Below are 22,615 nucleotides of genomic sequence, written 5' to 3'. Positions count from 1 at the left end.
AAGCCTGCATTATGCCAAGAGAGTAGTAGAAGTGAGTGGGAAACAGGTGGCCTCAACTTTCTCTCATTCCTGGTCTGAGTGCTGGCTTCTGGACACAAAGTTGGACAGCCTGCATTCTTCAGGGGAATTTCCTCCCAAGCCACTTTATTAGTGAGTGAAAATAAACCTCAAATATTACTCAAGTGTTTACACATGTGGATTTCAGCAGTTCTGAGCTTTCAATTCTAGTGACTGGGCTTAAAGGGCACGTTTGTCATTTTGGTAAATACTCCTATTTGCTTTCTTGCTGAGAGTTATATGTTATGCCACATGTTTGTATGGTGGATATGAATCTACTGCCAACTACTGTCAGTCTTAGACTTGTCTCTAAATGATCTTAAGACCACTTTTTGAAGGTCTCAGAATAAGCCACATTTTAATTCGGTTTGTCTCCAAGAAAGAGGACTCTGAATTTTTTTCAAGACTGGTTGAGACAATAACTGTGCAGGGATATCACTTTGCATGTGCATTGTCTGATTTATTTGTTAACATCATTACTGTGATTGAATATAAACTGTCTTTTACTGTTACTGGCTGTCACCGCTCCCCAGTCTAAAGCAAGAAACTGGTAATACCTATCCTGATACAGGGGTTATGATTCATTAAACTGCAATATATTGCCTGAAAACAAATTGATGTATTCCTATTTTTTAATGCATTTTCAGGAAAACTGTCAAAGCATAAAGAACACACCATCATCTGCATAAAATCTGAATAAAAATAAGTTGACTATTTGATGCAATCAGTACAGTGAAGATAGATAACAACACTGCTATCTAGCAATTGTGGTTTAAACACAACACAAAATGAAAACTTCTTGCATGTATTACAATCTCACAATACAGTGTTTTTGAGAATTGATAAATGTGACAAAATTGCATATCACAAAACATAATATTGCAATACTCAAGTGTATTCATATTTTCTTACACCACTACAACAGCCCCTTCACATGCACTTAAAGAAAGCGAATTCGGGAGACAAGAGAAGAAGCTGTGGCTTGCTAGGAGATGACAGCCAGATCATCGCAAATAAAATTTGTTTACCTAAACAATAAAGAGTTCATCTACAAAACAACATCCAAATGAAACATGCAGCGGTGTAAAGTATACAGTGCAACATTTATAGAGACAGCTAGGACCACCTCGCACTTTGAAAGGAAACATATTGACAGGTAATATAAGTGTAACTGATGCTAACAAAACTAGCCAGCTAAATTATGTTTTTGACTTGTAATAAACAATGCTGAGATAGGTCACATAAAGCTATGGTGAAAATGTATATAGGTGATAGAGCCAGAGATGTGACAGTGTAACAAAATCAAATACAGCAGTAACATGTGTAACAGTGTTTAATATATTTGTAATATCTAATATTATAATTACACAAAATCTGTATTATATACAGTTATAACCTAAAACGTGCAGGCCTCCCTATTAAATATGTGGAATTTTTGAGACTCACAATCTGTACTGTTCAAGTTCACTTTTGGGGTTGTGTCCTAAAAAAGTGGTGTCTCCCACCTTTACCTCGCCCCTTTTGCTGTTGAACTCCATGGGAGAGGTTTGTGATGTTGTGGTCATAGAAGTTTTGGCATCTTAGCCTCTCTGTTACTACATTTACGAGTGTATTTAATATCTTAAATATATTGTGCAGTATGCCAGCATATTCCTGTGTCATTTAGTTTGTGTAGGAACTCAAGTAATATGATCACGATTGACCAGAGTATTTTGATTGTGATTTTGATTTGACCACAGGACCAGAGAGTTTTGTTATTTACCTCTGTCTGTTGAAATAAACACAGATTAAAGATATGCATGGTCTGGGCTTCTTCATCAAAACACGATGCAGATAACACTGGACACCCACAGTTACACAGCACTTGGTCTTGACTCATTCTCACCCTGCTTTGGTCTTGGTTATAACTTGGTCTTGCTGCCAACAGCTGGTTAGCTTAGCTTAGCACAAAGACTGAAAACCAGGGGGAAACAGCTAGCCTGGCTTTGTCAAAAGATAACAAAATCCTCCTACAAGCGCTTCTAAAACTGACTAATTGATACATCATAGCTCATTTGTTTAATCTATTTAGAGATGCTGGTAGGCGGATTCAGGCAGGCTGTTTGTCCCTGCTTCCCAGATTTCCAATAGTTCCTTTTTTCTCTTTTTTTACGCTGTCATCTTTTACATTTTACATCTATGTTTCCCACCTGTCACATCTCCAATAGCATTCATACAGACATACAATACTCTATAAATAAAAACATAACATTCTCATGAGAGATTGTCATGATGAGATTTATGTTCTGAAGCACAAATAATCACATATGAAGTCACAATGTGCTGCCTGTTTATGATGCTGCATAACACAACTCTTCTTTATGAGACAAAGACGCTGAACTGCACAGCTCATCGTCATCTGAACACATCTGTGACAGCTCCATAAATAAAACTTCTATCGTTGTACTTGAGATAAAAAGGAAACATGAATATTACTGTATATAAAGTACCCATCTATACATGAAAGACAACAGACAGTCTCTTTTGAGATCTCCACACCATATCTTCAAAAGACCTTGCCCACTGTTATCACTTATATCTTGGCCGCAGCACAGAGCGTGATTCCTTGGATTTGAAGAAATTGAGAGCAGATTGTCTGCGAGACTCCTTCTGGCACGAGAGAATGGGTAGTAACGCGTCACAATTGTCTGTTTTTCTCTACACAGTGGTAAAAAATCAGAAAGCTCATTTACTTTCTGTCAAGATGAGGATGAAGAACTGTCTCTGCGTTGAGTTTTGGAAAAGTTTCAGGTGGAAACTTGATGAAAACAGGAATTGGTTCTATATTGTGTGGAAGTTAAGCCTTATTTCACTGACTGCTATGAGGAAAATCACTTTTACCCCTCAGAACTGCAAAAAGTCATTGTTGATACTGAAACCAAACAGTTCTTGCACGATTCTTGCTGTACGCTCTTTTCCCTCAGTATCATTTTTGCACAGGTAGTATGTTGTAACCCCAGTTTTTCACACTAATAGACAAAGTCAGGTGTCAGTCAACAATACCCAGACAGCCTGGGGAGTCATGGCAGCTCCAGTCCTCTGGTGCTGCACTTGGACAGAGATGAGAGAGTGTGGGGAGAAAGAAGGAGGTCTGCTTTCCATAAAGTTCTGGTATCCTGTGAGGCAGCTCCACTTCATAATCATAAATCGTCGAGATGGAAATTGGGGGTTCGTCATATCCACACATAACAGGGAAGTTTCAAAATCAAAAGATGGACTGGCGGTACTCATGACAGTTTAATATCAAAGGAAAAGTTTTGAAATTTCCCAAGGTTTCTGTTCGGTTTTATTTGAAGTTTTGCAACGACTAAAGGCAGCTACAGAATGTCTGGGGTTCAGCGTGAGTTCAGTTTGCAAAATGCATTTTTCCTCTTATGATGGACATATATTACAGCTTGTTTTCTCCTCTCCTCACAACTAATAGATGTAGAAAGTTAAAGGGGCGATATGTAACACCCTAGCATTCAAAAATGAACACTGCAGTCCAAATAGCAAGTTCGAGCCATAGACGGTATATACAGTAGGATGAATCCCTCATTAATATATGATCTTTGGTTGAAGTTAGGTGTTTCCCCCCGGCCTGCAGGCTGCAGGAACACTGAACACACAGGGCCAGTCAGTTCTTACTCACAGCTCATCAAATACCAATGTTTTGTCACCGCCCAACGGTGACTTATACAGATGTGCAGAGTCCCATTTAGTGGCTGAAAGAGATGCACCAGGCTTTCAAATTATTTAAACCCACCCATTCCTGTATGAGACGCACTGAGGGAGTGGATAGTTGGCTCAAACAAACTTTCAGCCAGGAGACTGGGATTCGTGTCCCACATAGAAAATAAAACGTTAGTGAAGGTGGTATGAAACATAACTTTATGTGCTTCAGTGACATCACGTGATGTGTGTAATGTAATATACTTATTCTAATGCCAAACATGGTCTCATCACAAAACTACCCAAGTCATTTTTTGCAAAGGTGGGAAGTAAGACAGTACAAATATTCATTTACTGCATTACATTTTTCTTTTGAGGGCTTTGTTTTACTTGGATACTCTGAATACATTTCAGATCATGTACTTTGTCACTTTTATTTGACTTAAGAAGTTGAATCAGTACCTCTACTTCAAACAGTCTTTTTTAACAAGTACCAGTACTTCAACCTAGGAAAAGAATGTGTGTACTTTTGCCAGCTTTACGTTTTTGTGCCTAAACCTACCCAAACTATGAACATTTCACGTTAACCACATCTTAAAGGGTACCTTGTGCACCAGTATGAGACGTGGAGGGTAACAAAGTGTCGATATGTGACAAGTTGGGATGAAAACATGTTGGACAAGCGCAAGATTATACTTTGACAATGACGAGAAACAACAAGTCTGACACTGTAAGTTGATAAGCTTTTCATAACTCAAGTATCTGTGAATGTAAAACTAAGCCAGTTATCCTGAAAACAAAAGCTCACTGCTCCAAAAATACACACTGTGGAGTTGGAGTTCAGTGACTGCCTGCCTTACTGCCTGCCAGACTCCATCAACATTTCACCGTTATAAACATCTATTCATTCTTAAAGATTATTAATGATTTTTTATGCCTCATAAATAGACATTTACTAATTTGGCAAACATCAGCTCTATGTAAAGTGAATAAAACAGGCAAACAAAAACAAAAGTTCTGCACCAGAATGGAAGTTTCAAAGGAGAACATGCCGGCTGTAGGGTTTTTATCATAGAAGCCAGTATTTCTATCTTAGCAAATTTCCTTAATGTCTGATGACATATCTTGGCCATTTTATGGTTCAGTACAGTAAATATGTTACATGTTCATCCTTTAATATGGTTTAAATTCTTGTTTTGTGTCTCCATGTAATAGACCCTGCAGCTCCTTCATCTTCATCTCTCTCCTGGAGGCTGTGGAGGACCGAGGTCCCCGGCTTCTGCCTGGCTTGTGCTCCGGCCAGCTCCAGCCCATGCGTGTAATGCTGTTTGTAATGAGAAATCTAAACAGGGAACAGCAGTGAGGCATGACAGGAATGTGTTTCCATTGGAGGGAGCTCCACGCAAGAAAAAGAGACGAGAAAAAAATAAAAAAAAGAATAAGAAGAAACGTTGAAGCAGAGTTGTGTCCAGAAGGAGCGCTCACTTGGGCCAAAGCGGAAGACTAATGTTATTGTACATTGTCTGTCACTCTGCCAGCCCTCCCTCACCAATTGGTTCTCCCTACCAGTTTCTCTCCCGCCTCTTTCTCTCCCTGCCTCTCCGAGACTCTGTTTGCTCAGGTGGACAGTGACACAGTTCTGAATGAGCCCCAGTCGTCCCCCCTTTCTGCACGCATGGCTGTAGACTGTGTCATCGAGTCAGAGTCCGGAGGGGCCTGCAGAGAGCTGGAAGTCAAAGCTGCAACCTGGGTTCACGCTGGATGGGAGGGAAGCAGGAAGTCGAGGAACAAACACTGAGAGGAACAAAACAAAAAATAAGGAGAACATGCAAAAATGCAAAGAAGTGAAGAGGATGAGTGGTATAAACAACAGAGAGAACAAACAAAAAGGAAGGATGGAGGAGGAAAAGAAAGACAAAGAATGAGCAAGAGTGAGATGGAGAAAAAAAATCCGACCACCCATTTTGAAAATTAGAGAGGGGTGGTTGTAGTCTGTGGAGGCCGTCTTGGTTTATGGTCCATGGAGGATGTCTTGAAACAGTGCTGTTTAGAGTTTATTTTATCATGCCACGCCGTCTCAGACCCTCTGTCAGGAATCTCATTCTGCAAAGACTAATTACAGTGTAAACACTACATTAAAGTCTGCAGCCCACTCCGCTTCACTATTTACCTTTTCTTCCTAACAATCCTGACATCCCTCCACACAGATTGATTTTCTCCATAGAAACCGCCTTGGCTGGTGTTTATTTGTTTTGAAACTTGCGTGCAATTCATGCTGAAATGGATGGATACAGATTTCAGTGAGAACATGAATAACATGGCTCAGTTTTGAGAGACAGCAGAGTTGGTCCCACCTGCAAAATGCAGCTACATATCACCCTACAGCTGAGAATAACCAGGTTTTCTAGCAAAAATGAGGAGAAAATACCAGTGTTCAAGTTGCCAAAACATTCAACAGATACACACTGTAAAAAAATCTTACAGGAATGTAGTGGACTCAGCTAATCTTTTCTCATTAACTTTAGGGCTGCAACTAGCAACTATTTTCATCATTACTTAATCTGTTGATTATTTTCTCAATTCATCAATTAGTTGTTTGGTCTATAAAATGTTGATCAGTGTTTCCCAAACCCCAAGGTGACATCCCCAAATGTCTTAATTTGCCCATAACCCAAAGATGTTCAGTTTATTGTCATAAAGGAGTAAATAAACCAGAAATTTTTCACATTTAAGAAGCTGGAATCAGAGAATTTTGCCTATTAATCATTTATCAAAATAGTTGATGATTAATTTAATAATTGATTAATAATAAATTAATTGCTGAATTGCCATAGCTCTAATTAACATACATATACAAAAATGAAATTAAACTTTCAAGTACTTACTTTCAGGACTAATAAATATGAGTTGAAATGGCGAGTTGAATGAATGTACTGTACAGAGAGTTATTAAATTAACCCTCTGAAAAAATGACATATTAGCAGACTTCCCAGCATGCATTGTTTGTGAGTTAAACTCTACTGACACTCTCCTTTATAGTTAAGTCATACTGGCTTGTTTTCAAAACACTGGCAACATGTTTTCTCAAGTACAACTGTATTAATATCAAGTTTATTTGACGAGAAAAGTTTATTTGTTTTGAATCATTAGAAAATTGCCTCAACTTGTCTTTCCCAGTTTTCCAGGCAACTTAAAATTTTTGCGGCAGCCCAGACACTAGCTTTTTTAAGTTAAAACAAAGTTTGTTTTTACAGTGTACAATATATAACTGGTGACTGTCAAAGCGGTCCAACACTCAAGGGAGGCAATGGAACACAAAACTGAATATCTCACTTTTTATAAAAAAAGACAACCAGGAAACTCGGCTTCATTAGCACATGCATGGGGGCCGAGGAGTGGTCACCCAGTGTCAGTCACCTGCATGGCCGAGCCAGAGGAAGTTAATTGCTACCACATGGAGCCAAAGGGCCGGAAGAGAATGCTTTTAAGGCAGCCAGAGAGTTATGGCCTCCCAGATCTTTAAGCATATAAAATAAACAAGGGAACTGCTACTGCGTGCAAGTGTGTGTCTGTTTGTATCCTTTGTGTTTTTCATTTTATAATAACTGGAAAATACCTGACTCTACCTGCTTGTATGAAAAAAAACCACACTGCACTTTTTGGTAGAATGCAGTTTAAAGGGATAGTTCACCCAAAAATGAAAATTCAGTCATTATCTACTCACCCTCATGCCAATTTAAAGTCAGGTTCAGTTTTTTAGTCCACGTAACACTGCTGGAGTTTCACAGGAAAACAGTGCTGGAAAGTCTCCTGAACAGTTTAAGTGAATGGTGATCATTTTTCAATCAAAAAGAACAAACAAAAAAACATAACATGCATCCATACTGGCATAATCCAAGTCTCCCAAAGCCTCGACGTGCTAAATTGAGCTGAAAGAGTTCATTTCCACCATCTTTTTAGCCTGAATCTTCACTGTAGATCCTTTGCTTGGAGCTGCATTCACATGTGCGTGCACACATCTGAATCAGGCGTGTGTGGTGTGACCATGTGCGCATGCAAATGAACGGCATGTCTTTTAGGAGACTTTGATTACTCCTGATGAGCAGTATGGAGGCATTTTAGGATTATTTTGCATAATGTGATGTTTGAGTGTCTTCTTTTGTGTAGACCCCAGGAGGAATAGTTATTACTGCAGTAATAAATAATGGGGATCCTAAATAAATAAATAAATAAATAAATAAATAAATAAATACTTGAACACGTTTACTTTTTTACATTCCACCATTGCTTAACCGTGGTTAATATGTAATTAAAGCATGAATAAAACAGGACATACAGTTACTATATATATCAGTGTTGAGGTATATGTCATAAAAATAGGGGGCTATAGGATTCATGTGTGTTGTGTGATTCTTGCACTGACACCTGAGGAGTGTTGATATTCAGACTGGGCCAGCATACCCGGCAGCTGCCTGGGAGGTGTAATAGGTTGTCTTACAGAGCACAGACAGGAAATGAACCCTGGTATCAAGCTTGAATCAGCTACATCTGGACTCAATTATTCATCCTGGTTGTTTTTGGCTGGTGATAAATGATTTAGTCACACCGCTGACACCATTTCTCGAGTATAAAAATATCTATGATATAGCTCAATGTGGAAAAAAAAGGAGAGGAGAGAAGGAGATGGAGGATGAGGAGAATGTTGGAGTTATTCACCTGCAGCTGAAGGAATTAAATTATAGGAAGAAATTTTATCATTATTATTATCCTATTATTTTTAAGAACTGCATGGCTGGTTATTGGTTATTAAATATTTGCAGGGTTGTATCATCACTAAGCATTCTTGTCTCCTCACTGTGTTTTCTTTGATGTGTTCTTACACAAAAAATCCACACTATGACCTCTGTAATTTCAAAACAAAGCAAACACATTATTATCCTTATCTTGACACAATGATGTTTAAGCTGATTTGAGCATTTTGTTGCACTTGCACGGAGGGCGGAGAAGAGCAAAAACATTCAAATATCTTCCCAGTCCAATTCAAACACGGGCATTTCTGCTGTGACCACAGGAGAAAGTTTAATAGCTCCTTGGAGGTTATGAACTGTTGACAGTTAATAAGTCATAAAATTTCCCCTTAAAGAGGATGCTAGATTCCATCTGCAGGGCACCCAGTACAAAGAACCGGAAAGTAAATATCTTGCGATGGAAGTGGACTGGAATCTCTCAGTGGCTGCTCATGGAGAGTCTCTAGAGCATGTCCCTCAAGGTTTCCTGATTTCTAGAGGCATGGAGGAAAAATGACCACATTACTGAGTAATTTTCCCTTAAAGTGCACCAACTTTTTTCACTTTTGAAGAATATGGGGCCTTGAGAGTGGAAGGCAGCACATTGCAGGCAACTGACCTTCGTGATTACACCTCGTATTATTGTACTTGTCATCTATTTTCTTTGGCCCTTGGGATGTTTGCCATGGTAACAGCACACAGCGGGCTGTCAGGGCTGACCCGTGCTGTCCTCTGCATTTCCCAGCTTGGCTGTGATGAAGGGAAGTCTCTGCCCATGATCCCTAACCCCTGATGAGGAGGGTTCTCAATTTCAGCTCCAGGTCCTGCATGGGCCTCATATCCCTCTCTGCTCCTTTGCCAACCCCCCATTCAACCACAAAGGGCATCCCTTCCTTGAATAAGCAACTATTTTCTGAGACAAACTATACCAGATTACCTAAACTGTCCCTTCAGCCCTCACAAAGAGAGCAAGTGCTTGTGGTTGTCAGAGCCTGAGCACGCTTGACATGTTTAAAGAAATAACTTGATATTTTGGAAAGATTTCGTCAGACGTACTTGAGAAGATTGATACCACTCTCATGCCTATATGATAAATATGACACTTTGGCCAGCCGGTTAGCTTAGCTTAGCACAAAGACTGGAAACAGAGTGAAAGAACCAGAATATACAAGAATATCTATGTTTCTAAGATAACAAAAAATAATGACCAGCACCTTTAAAGCTCAGTACCACCGCATCTCATTTGTTCAATACGCACAAAAAACTAAGTTTAAAAAGGATATATTGTTTGTCTTTGCCAGGCAGAGAGAGAGAGAGAGAGAAAACTAAACAAAAAAAAAAAAAAAAAAAAACCCCAGCGGAAACTTCAGAAAGTTACTGCAGTTGGCCAAGAAACAGGCCGGCAAATCACCTCCGTAAAACCACACCATGTTGTTTTTAGTCTTCGGAAAGATTATGGTATTAATTCAGGACCATGGTCTTTCCCTAACCTGAACAAAGTCCTGTGGGTGCATAATCTTTACAGTTAAACAATGCTCAGCAGATACACGGGCATCAACTAAAATTTGATTTGCCTGACATATTATTTCCTTATGATGCTGATAAAAAAAACAATCTGCAAAATCATCATGGGGCATGAAATTCCTTTAAAAAATGTTCTTGCAAATTAGTTATACATAGTCTAAAATAATTTGTATGTCCCATGTGGCTGGCTATTTACATCTGATAGCTAATGTTAACAAAATGCTATGTAACTAGCTAGTTAATCTACATCAATCACAAGCTAGCTAGTTTTGCATTTTGCTAACATGAGCAAACTTAAGATGTCCCTATATCTGTTTTACAGCAGCAACACCTTTGATACATCTTCAAAAGTTTTTCTTTTCAACATAGATTAAGCTAGCACATAGCATATCTAAGTGCAGGAAACAGGAAAATGTGTAAGATAAACTATGGTGTCCTTAGAAAAAAAAGGCCAAATCTAGAGCCAGTGTTTGCTTTGTCCAGCTATGGCGGTGCAATATGCCTGTGGAGGAGGACCCACGGCATCAGATATAAACGCTCATTCTAAGGTGATGAAAACACTTTGAGTCTTATTTTCAGGTGATTATGCACAAATTAAAACAATATTATATTTAATTAATTTTAGCCATATTTTGCCAGTAAATTCCTGCAAAACTTACACACAAGACAATTAATAGTGGCTTCTAGACAGCATGATGAGCTAATCTTATTTCTGAAGCACAGTTTTTACTCGTCCTTCAGTGAAGAGTAGTGCTGTTCAGGCTATAATTGTACTGAACATGCTGCTTTGACAGGTGTCCTTGCCACATGCCGTGACACTGGCCATAACCAGACGACTGGGCAGTGGAGCAACCAAGCTCCACGTTGATGATGAAGCACAGCCACAGGTTAGAAGGTGAAAATCAACAGTACAGACACGCTCATGCAGCTTCACCTGAGAGCAAAGCTAACAATGTTTTGGCTGTCTCCTCTCAGAATTTAGGACATCCTTATGCTGGGATATCCAGAGAAGAAAAGTTGTGTTTTTTGTGTCCTGTGGGGTTGAAAGAAGAAAATCTATTTACAAAAGCATGAAAATATTTTATCACTAGCAGCAGGGGCAGGAGTGTTTTAATGACCTGATCCACAGGCCTCTGGCTGGCTGCAGGCTTTCTGAAACTGCAAAGAGCCCACTGGTCTGCCTGCCAACCCTTGGGGCAGCATTGAGATGAAACAGATAAGATAATTGTCTGTAATGAAATCCAGATCTCTAGGTCTGTCTGGATGAGGACTAGCTGGGCCCTTTTCTCCCTTTTCTCCTTTTTTTGAAGGGGGTGTTCCATATTGATCTTGAATTTGAAGGGAGAGACTGTGGAAGTCGCTCCCTAATTCAAACCAGAGCTCGTGTGTACCAGCCCTCGTGGAGCTTTGATACCGTTTGAAGTTCTGCAAGCGAACACGGCACCGTCAGCCTGCTGGACCCCGTTGTCATGACAACCCTAATTATCTTCCTTTACGGCCTAGTTTTTACACAGGAAGGGAGCCATTATGTTCTTTGGGCATTTGCATCTCTCTGGGGCAAGTGTTAAAGGTCAGGGAATGAACCAAAATAACACATAATATGAATACAACAGAGCAAACCCATGCGTGCATGAGAGAAGGTGACTCACTGCAGCACATCTGATACTCTGACAGACATTTCTATTGTGAAACTTTTCAGAATTACTCACTTAAACATATGTTCCCAAGGACAGTTGAAACCCCAGCTTTCTACGCTATTTTGTCAAGGTTACAATAAAGAACCTCTTCGTCCTGTTAGATGTTGCTTTTTTGATGGTCTCACTAACTTTGCACCAGACACTAGGAATAAACTTGTTTCATCTTAACAAAGTTAGTGTACAGCCTAAAGTAAAATTTTAGGTTGACTGATTTTGGAAAGACAAGTTGGGGTTATTTTGCAATGATTCACCACAAATAAACTTTTCAAACAAACTAATGCATTTGTACTTCAGATAACACTACAAACAATTTTATTTCCTTTCACAGGTTTGAAAAGTCAGTTCTTAATTTCACATCAAGAACTTCCAGCTGTAGCTGCTCTTACCGAACCTCGATACTTTTGTGGTGCTGACCAAAGTGCTTTAGAGTATTTTTCGAGTATTGAAAAATGTCTTGTCATTCGATACCTAAAGAGTTTTGACAGTTATATATATCTTTATATACTTCAGTTCTGTACTGATATTCCATCAGTTTCTTCATTTTACTGAGTAAAGTGAGTGAGAAGAGTTCTTTTTTGTTAAAATGGAATTTCTAAAATTGGTATAAAAAATAAAAAATCAGGAACTGGTATCAAAGCCAAGGTATTGGTAACGGTATCAAACGTTTCTGAACAATGCTGCTCCTGCTCCTACTTTGTTCCAGCATTGGCACAAAGACAATATGTGAAACTGCCTCCAGTGAATTTATTCAATTGTAGGTATTAAATAAAGTTTGCAGTGTTTTCTTTGTTGTGAAAATAAATCTGACGAAACACACAGGAAGTTTTCATTGCATGTGTTTCTTCCAACAATAAAAAGAAAGGTCTTACGAGAGTTTTAATTGTCAAACAATGCATTCTGGGAAGTCTGCTAATATCAGTTCAATTCAAAAACTCAGTTTAATCAGGTTGATTGAACTCTGTGCAGTACATTCATTCTACTCATCATATTTCAAGTCAAAAGGCTTCAAAGTGAGAAGAACTAATGTTTATAGGTTATGCAGTCTTCTGAAAATAAATAATAGATATTTCAAGTTTAATGAACTTGAACAAATAAAACTAGCATATTTGTATTACTTTAATGAGAGAAGATTAGTTGATTCCACTAAATTCCTGTGTGACTTTTGCAATGAAATCACACACAACTGTACTTTTTTCTTCCAAACAGTAAATCTCTCCATAAAAAGCACAGGAAAGTGCATGCATTGTGAAATAATCAGCCATTCTCTCTGCTTCAGAAAAGTATGATTTTATTAATACTTTGAATTGTCTCCTAAAAAAACAGTCTAAACACAATACATTATTCATTCTTATAATGTGATAATACAATGTAATACAAAATAAACACAGCGCTGTTTTTCCTGATTGGTTTCCAGTTGTGTTCAGACGTCGTCCGCGGAAAGTTAATGTGCCACATGTATTTCTTTGCTCTTGGATAATGTACACCGGTACCAGACTATTTGGTTCAAAAACAGCAGAACATGGCCCAGATTAAACTGCTGCTGCTTTCACACGCTAGATGCTGCGGTTCTTCTGACATCTTGTTCATATATTTTAAAAAGGGAAAAGTGAATCGCTGCCAATCAGCTGCACCAAAGTAGGTCGTTCAAATGATAAACAAGGATTTGATTCATTGCGTCAGTGATTCAAGTTTTATTTCCTCTTTTATATCCCTTGGATAAAAACAAAAAGAAACATATGCCATCAATGAACAACATCCACTTCCAAAAGGATTTTATACAATTGTGCAATTGTGATGTTACAGGTTTAAATGAAAACTTTTAAACAAACTCTCAACATTTGGAGCAAAATAAAACAAATTTATTCAATTTGTATGATCATCTGAATTAATTAGCATTCACATACAGGAATTAATAAATGTTTTTGTGACAGAGTTGACTCAATGTGGATTAATTCCTCAACTTACATTATTTCCTTAATCTAATTTCTGTCTTTGAATCGACTGGGATTGCTCTATGTGAGGTTCCCAAGAGAATTTCTTAATGTGCAATAGATGGAACCTTTGTACTAAAAATAATTTGGTTAACTGAATAGAGATTAAAAGTCAAGTCAGTTATCGCCCAGATCTTATCAGACTGGCCATTGTGTCTGAATGAAGCGCCTCAAGTGGTGTTGCTCTGCCAGAGGTCACAGAGAGCTGCGAATCAAAGGGGGAGCCAGAGGTTGACCAAACACACTGTTCTCCCACTGCCCTGGTGTAAAACTATCTGCCAAACACCAGTGGTCCTCTTTGAACTTGATTTAGCACTAAGGTCACAAACAGCCGGTCCTCTGTTGTGGAGGACAAAGCCAGCACCCTGATGACATGGAGATAAGATGAGGTTTATGTTGTCTTACACTGAGATTATCAGTGGGTTCTTAATGGGCTCTCAGACACACATCACTGTTATATTCCTGATAACTGCTCAGGCTATTAACCTGGGCTAAAAAAAACTGTAGTTTTTCACTTTGATGTACAGGGAAATGTAGATATATGCACTTTTTAAATATGTGTCATTTTTAAATATATATATTTACACCAATAATAGTTATAATACATTTTCTCATATCAGAGAAATACATCCTATTCTGACAAAAAAAAAAAAAATGTTTTTAATAATTAACATGTTCTTTTTATTAGCTTAACAACCATCATGGCTGCTTTTGCATCAAAATACCAAACAAACTTTATATTGTTACTGTCGTTCTTGATGTCCTTGTCTGGGTCATCTGACCAGGTGGCTCCTCGGTCAGGGAGCAGACTGAAGCATCCTGACGCCACGTCTGAAGAGTCAGCGTCCAGCACCGACGCTCCTGCTGGGATGTGAGGAAATACATGATGAGTCATAACTTATATAGAACATTAAAGCCAGGTGAGAACCTGCCTAAAGCAACACATATAAAAAATAATCCTGTTTACTGCCCAGTTACTGGCGTTATGGCAACAATTTAAAAGATGATTAAAGAAAATAAAATGTCACATTCATTCTGTATACCATAAGTCACAGATTAATATTATTATTAGTATATATATTTTTTTAATTTATTATTAAAAGCGACTTAAGAGTAAACACAATCATCTAGACTTTTGTTGCAAAGTTCCCTCTTTAATTTACTCTACAAGCAGGAAGAGGATTTTCAAGTGGATTCTTCACAGCAAATTGTTATTGATTGACATTGAAAGTTAGTTTTGACTTGATAAATGACATGACCCTCAACTGCCAGTTTTCATTTTGTTTTTTAATGCTACACTTTTGTGCATACTGTGATGTGTATGTGTTATCAAATATAGCATCCATATTTCTTTGTGTCGAGCTCATTTTAACTTATGGGCCACATACATTCCAATCTGATCTCAAGTGGGCTGGACCAGTAAAACAATTGCATAATAACCTACAAATAACAGAACCTCCAAATTTTTCCTTTTTTAGTGTAAAGAAATAAAAGTACATTCTGAAAACATCCACAAGTGATGAACTGTCTATTTACAAAACAGATGCTGAACAGCTTGAGATGTAATAAGAAAAATAACTTCAATTTCAACAATGTCTCAGTTTTTCCACATTCAGTCAATCTACCATCATTACATTTGCATTGCGATAGATAGATCACAGTGTTTCTACAAACGCACAAAACATTTATGTATTCTGGAAGCGAGCAACAATATAGTATTTTACCTCTTTAAGATTCACCCAACCCATCGAGATCTAGAAATTCTTTTGATTTTCCACTCCTGTGTAGTAATGCTGCCTCACCAAACAACACCAACTAAAGTGGAAGCTCATGAGGGAGAAACTTTAAGTTCTTCTTCTTCTGCCTTATAAATTATGTACAAGTCAAATGTTTTGGTAACGCCTTAGGAACAAGGTTCCACCAGTATTGTTTTAGGATAGATATCTGATACAAATAACTTTGGACTGAAGCTGCTGATTGACAAAATTTTGCACAGTCGTTGATTCATTTCAAATTCTTGTCTGGAATTAATGACTGCTCTGCAGATTTACACTTATCAAAGTCATTAGAACCTTTTGAAGACAAGGTCTGGCCTATGGGCCATATGTTTTACACCACTGGTCTAAATGTTTCTGATACTGCAGTACATATATGAAAGTGCAAAATTATTACGCTGTCTTTGATTGGTATGTGATTCCCCCTATGTTTCTTTAGTGTGTGTGTGTGTGTGTGTGGTAGCCTTTTACTTTGATATGATTTAGTCTGATGGTCCGTTTTGTACTTGTTTGTATATCTGAAAGTTCATTAAGATATTAACTAAATTATAGCAACCAACTCTTCACAAATTGTGAAGAAGTGTTGTGATCGGTTGTGTCTGTCCCTTTCCAGCCTACTAAAATGATGAAACACCACAGTCTGTGTTAGAGCAGCTCTGTGCAGTGATGATCAATTAGATTTTCCGTGCACCCACATACTGCTGCTGCCTGCTAGGAATTCACTAAACTGGATAAGAATAAAGTCTTTAAGGTGATTCAGAAAGAATAAAGAGATCATTGTAACTCACATTAATTATCAGCGGGACATAAGAGTCCTGGTATTCAGCATTGGTGAGACTGGTGGGCCAGCAGGTTAATGAAGACAATGGGATTAATACCCCAGGAGTGGAGCACCCTCAGGGACAGAAGCAGGGATGCTGCATCATTAGAGCCCTATTAACCCCCGGGGCAATACACAATGAGTGCATGTTTCACCCCAATGAGGGACAAATTGTGCTCTGCCTCTGCTCACATCCAGAAGGAAGTTGCTTTAAATCAGGTGAGATTTTTAACAACACTCATATGGTAACATGTTTATTAAAGAGCATGATTTTGAATTTAGGATGTCAGGTAATTCAGGTGAAACAGTAAAAATAAAGTTTTACATCTTGGGCTCTTTAAATATTAGCAGCCAATCACCAAATAACTATGATGGAAATTGCAAAGTAAGACATGTGGCATGTTGACTTTCTCCTTTTGGTAATAAGACTTATCTAGAGCTAAAATGTTGAGGGTATAACACCAATGGTTACAGGATGTTACATTTTATTAACTGTTTTACCATTCAAAAATAAACTAAAATGAAATACAATTCTTCTTCAATAAAGCTGAATTTCATGGTGCCCTTTTTAACCATTGGCGACTGTCCCATTTTACTTGAACATGTCATTGGAGTGAGATAGGGGTAGTTGAGCTGTTTGTGGGCCCAAAGTTGCTAAAGTATTTTACTTGGCAACATATGTTCTTCATAGGAATACAACAGAGACCTCTGACAAGTTCCGAAAGTAACACTGAAGGTTGTCTTCAGAATTAGGAGTGGTTTCATAATCAACCACAAAGTGTCCCAAATTACCCAACTTCAACCTACAATAATTTGGTTTGCACTTTACAGTAAACTACTAAGACTTAACAAGTTGTATTAAGACAGTATTAGAACCTTTATTACACCCTTTATTCTTTTATTAGAGTAACAACAGAACTGAACTGCAAACTAAAATGTATTGTCCCCTACTGTTAGACCCTTATTAGACTTTATTAGAGTGTAATTACATTACACTCTATATTACATTACAACAGAAGTGTACTGTAAACTAAAGTGAAATCATATATCTACTATGTCAGACACACCTTCTTTGGCTGGTCCTGTAAAACTGGCAGGTTAGTCAAGACCAGTGCCTACGTCTTTGATCAAATCACATTATTTAGTTACAGCATTATAATAAGCCTGTGCAGTCACACATAGGCAAAATCCTCTACAACAATAATTTTGGCCTTTACTTAGTACATTTGGTTCACATACTGTTTTTAAATGGTGAAGTAGCAGATACATGATATGATAGATGAGTTTATAGTACATTTCTGTTGTAATGAGTCCTAAATGACCCTCTAATAAAGTCTAATGGGTCTGATAAAGCCTAATAAAAAAAAAAACATATCATTTCTAATTTTTGTCTAATTTGATACAAAGTATGGCTTCTTACGTCTTGTAAAATAAAGTGTGACCATAAATTGAATTAACTTTTCACAGTCTGTCGGGACTTTTCTAGATGTGTGGCTCACTTTGCAGAATGAGTGAAGCACTCATCAAACAGTTTACATTCTATAGTGAGGTATTCTTTTTCCCTCTTCCCTCAAAAAATAATCCTTTGTAATTCATGCTCAGACTGAGGCTACAGTTATATATATACTCCGTCTTGATTGAACATAAACAGGAATGTTTGAAATCACTGCGTTGGACTACAGCTGCCCTCCACTTCATCTGTATGTTTATACTTCCTGTGAGAGGCCCTCTATTTATGGACAACTGAAGAACACAAATAATCATCCCCCTCGAGTGAAAAATCTGCTTTTATTATCTGCAAAGTTTTGCAATGCCTTTGTGTACGCTCACGCTGCCTTCTGATTGCCTGTTTATTATTACAGCGTTTCTGCTGAGCCAATGGGGATCCGGCCAATTCCTAAAAGGTGCCAAGCCTTTCCCAGCCTTTTCCTGTCTGTGACATCATTGTGTATTCCCCTAAAACACACTGATCCATGTCTTGTCTGCAGCCTGGGTGGCACACATCACACGCAACAAAGGTTAAACACAAGGTGCACATGTTTTCTTTTGACTGTGCACTTTTAGAAGAGGACGCTGCTGGTCCTGGATACAGTCACATTGCCTGCCTAAATCATGGCGTCATCTTCATGACCAGTGTGCCTTTCACTGTGATGAAACCCTGACCTGTTATGGCTTCACATTTTCAGTTGAAATCTGTAATTTGCCAATTTAAACATGGTGCGTGTCCACAAGCCTTCAACCAGATTTAAACAAGCATCCATTTAACATTTTCCCAAACAGCCTAAGGCGAAAAACTCCTTCTGTTGTGTCCACTGCTGTCCAAATATAATGTACATCAAATGTTAAAAGATCTATGTCAAAATTACAGTGTTTCCACATTGTAATTTTGACATAGATCATTTAACTTCTCAGACAAAAGCTTTGTATTGTTATATGATTTCAAGATAAAATCTTTAAATCCCTGTAAATGAATGTTTCCCTAAGAGACAGAAAGACAATTCATTGAATACTAAAATTTCAGATCTTCTTTCTGACATTTTTAAATGCACAAAACAGCTTTTTTTGACTGATTTTTTGGAATAATGCATTTTCCGTTCGCCTGAAAGCATGACCAGTAATCAGTAAATCCTCAAAAAAGACATTTTAAGCAATTTTGCCAAATCAAACACACAACCATCCCACCCTTTTGTTCTCTCATAAATCAAGTCAGTGCACCACAGGTGTCTGCACTATTTAAACATCAAATGCTGCTGAACCTGCACAGAAAAGTTCTTTGGCATGAAATATCCTCACTTCTCTGTGCCAGGTTAGAGATACAGTATTCAGGCCTGTCTTGGATCAAACTGATTTATATAAAGATGTTCTAGATTAAGAGGAAAATACTCATGAAAGTGAGAATCTGTATGTCCACGGTGATTTTGATCAGCTTGCTGTCAGCAGCAACTTGCTAGAACTAACAGCTGACTGTCAGGAGTGTATTTTGATGTTTCCAAGGGATAAATTTTGGATTACCTGAATTGATGATGAAAAAAGAACTGTGAACCTCCTGAAGTGTTTCTATGGTTGAGTCAAGTGCACTACTTTAATTTATGGTGCTTCCAATTGCTTTTGTTTTTATTATGATATTCTCTCTTGTTGCAAGGTTTGTATTGTGCTCATCTTTTGTTATACATAACCTTTTGCATAAACTTTGTTGCCTAGGATTTAAAATGTGCTGAATTAAACTTTAGTTACTTACAAAATTTGTTCAAATGTTTGTAGCCAAAAAACAGTTCTGAACCAGGGGAGTTAAATCATTTGGTGCTGCTGGATTTCCTACAAAGTGGGCCTCCAACTCAATGTGAGTTTGTAGAAACACACCTGTGCTTAAAAATTCATAAAAATGTCAGTGGTTGCATGTTTTCGATTCAAGAGAGGATTCTCATCCTAAGCTTGAAGTACACTTTTACATCTACAGCTACATTTTAAGCTTTAATTCACAGTAAAACAGATTCATCTTGATGCGTGCAACACACTTTAAGCTTCAGTGCCAAACATCTGGTGACAAGGAAACCTCAAACAATCTGACAGTTGGGGAGGAATCCAAACCTGAATATGTTATTCAGGAAAGCACAAATAATGCGATGGAAACACATATTTCTTCTATCTGTATGTTGCTTATTATTATATGGAAAAAGTCAGCTCCATGATTGTCTCAGCATAGGTAAAAAAAAGATCAAATCTACCTCAATCAATCACTGATTTAATGCTCCAAAGATTTTTAGAATTTATTTACTTGTATATCTGAGGAGTTTATATTTCCAACACAAATTGGAATCTTAAGATTTATAAGACACTTTTTCCATTTCTAATTTTTCAATATCCTCCTGTTACAGTGGAGGTGGTGGTGGGATTCAGACAGTTCATAAAGCTTTTTTTTTTTTTAGCTAAAAATAAAAAGAGAGAGAGATAAATGAAAAGTAAAAACATATGCATTTAATTCTATGCATAAATCATTTTGATGCGTCGTAGGTGCCATAATTCCATTGCCAAATGAATATTCGGTTATAAAATACATCATTTATTTAACATAATTTCTGGTAACCACACCCACATCTGGTCTTCTATCTGAATACAGATACAGATGTAATTTTGTTGTTTGAACAGATGCAGATGATGAGGTCTCTGAGCAGCTTTAATGATGATGGTCCAAGATGCTCTTAAAATTGCTGTTTTTCTGTTTTAAATATTTAAACTAAAACAGGTTAAGATGGCTGTCCAAACTATTATTATTATCTTCCTCCTGCAGTGAACAGATGAGAAGTGGGTGGAAATATGAAATTCCATCCTTTCTTCTTTGACACAGAGCTCCTCATAATTTGAAGCCTGATCTCACGGTGCTGTCATGTGAAAAAGTGTGCACAGCTGCAGGTAGCTGCTCATTTTCAACAGCAGTAAAGGTCAGTGGCCCCAACAGGTACTTATAGCTCCCATCTGTTCAGAGATGTACAAAGATTATGGATTACAATCATTTTTTTAATATTCAGATCATATTTCCATTGATATATTTCTTCAAACTAATTTCCTCTGCCATTTTCTTTGACTTGTTTCTCAGCCTCATCACAGGCAGTGAAGCCAGTGTCGGTATAATGGAGGCAATCACACACCATAATGCACAAAAAATTCAGATTTTCCATTTTAAAGACATTTTTTATCATTTGCATATAAAACAAAAGATCTTGCACAGATGTGTGGACCCACTTGATACATAATATGGCTGCTGTCAACTTGATCTAACTCTTTTTTTGTGGACAACAACTGATGTGACTTTTTCACATGTGTATCAAATAAAATGCCCTCTCAACAAAGAGCTGCTGTATTAGAGATGTTAATATATTCAACAATCAGCAGACTACAGATACAGCAGGAGGAATGCTCTGCTTCTGTCTGTTTCTGTTTAGCTTCTCCTCTGTTTCCTTGCCTCAAGTGCAGTCCTGTAACTCTGATTTTATCTCTATCCAGCTCAACCACTCCTGGGTTTAATATTCACTTTCTGAGACATTTTAGTTAAAGGTGAGGATCAAGCTGTGTGTGTGGGCCTGAAAAAAAAAATTGATTACCAACTAGAGGACTTTTCATTTCTCGCTGCAGACTCAAACTGGAAAATCTGGAGTTTCACTTAAAATTGTGGAACTGGTAATAAAGTCTGCACCTGCTCTCTCCTGTTGAGCTTAGAAATAAACGTTTTAATGCAACAAACATATACCAACCTGAAGTTTTCTTGAATAGCTTTATTGTTAAAATTAGGTTAATAAGCTTTTACATAAATTATCAGTTACACTATACTTTTCAAATGACATGCTGCATTTTAAAAATGATCAAATAAAGATTTTATAAATGCCAAAAAATAAATGCAGTGAAGATTATGTAACTGGAAAATGAGGTTGCACTTTAACATGGTTATTTTCAGTGAAGTGCTAAATTTATTCATTGTGATGTGAGACAAATAAATGAGTGAAATGTGAGTATTTTGTCCTCCTTGACTTGACGACTTAAGATGCGCTGCATTCTCAATTGTTTGAAATTTTTTTCAACCGTGATGCAAGACAAAATAGGAAATAATCAAAAAGAGCTGAAAACTGGAGGCCAAAATAAAATAATAATAAATGTTTTTACAATATAATTTATTACAAACCGGTCTGGCGTGATATGTCTTCTGTCAGCTGATATACGTGAATGAACTGCGATATTTGGTTACGAGAAAAAAATAGAGGCAGTAATTGTAATTTTTGCGCCAAACGCAATGAATTCAGGTATACATTCATCAATCAAACTGTAATAATAATAATGGTAATAATAATAATAATAATAATAATAATAATAATAATAATAATAGAGGTTGTTGAATAACTTGTAAAATCTCAAATTTAATATATCAACATTAGAAGTTGTTTTATACAAATACCAAATATAAAAACAAATGTATTATTTTCCGATACTAAAGAAATAGAGGGAAAAAAAGTTAAAAGTTACTTCATATCGCAGTCAAATTAGTCATTTTTTAATTTAACTTCTCGTCAGTGTGTGACACAACAGCGCTGGTTAGTCAGGGGTTTCTATGTGTCATACATTTCTTTTTTCCTCATAATAGCTGGATGATAAATTCTCGTCCATTTCTCGGTTACTCCCCTCCTTTAAGCCTCCTCCCTCCTTCCAAACACACACATACACACACACACACACACACATGCACACACACAAGCTACACTCCGCTTCAAAGAAGTCGTCTGAAACT

The sequence above is a fragment of the Lutjanus erythropterus genome, chromosome 9, assembly GCF_056507025.1.
Source record: "Lutjanus erythropterus isolate fLutEry1 chromosome 9, fLutEry1.hap2, whole genome shotgun sequence".
NCBI classification, from domain to species: domain Eukaryota; kingdom Metazoa; phylum Chordata; class Actinopteri; order Lutjaniformes; family Lutjanidae; genus Lutjanus; species Lutjanus erythropterus.
Note: the sequence above shows the minus strand (reverse complement) of the source record.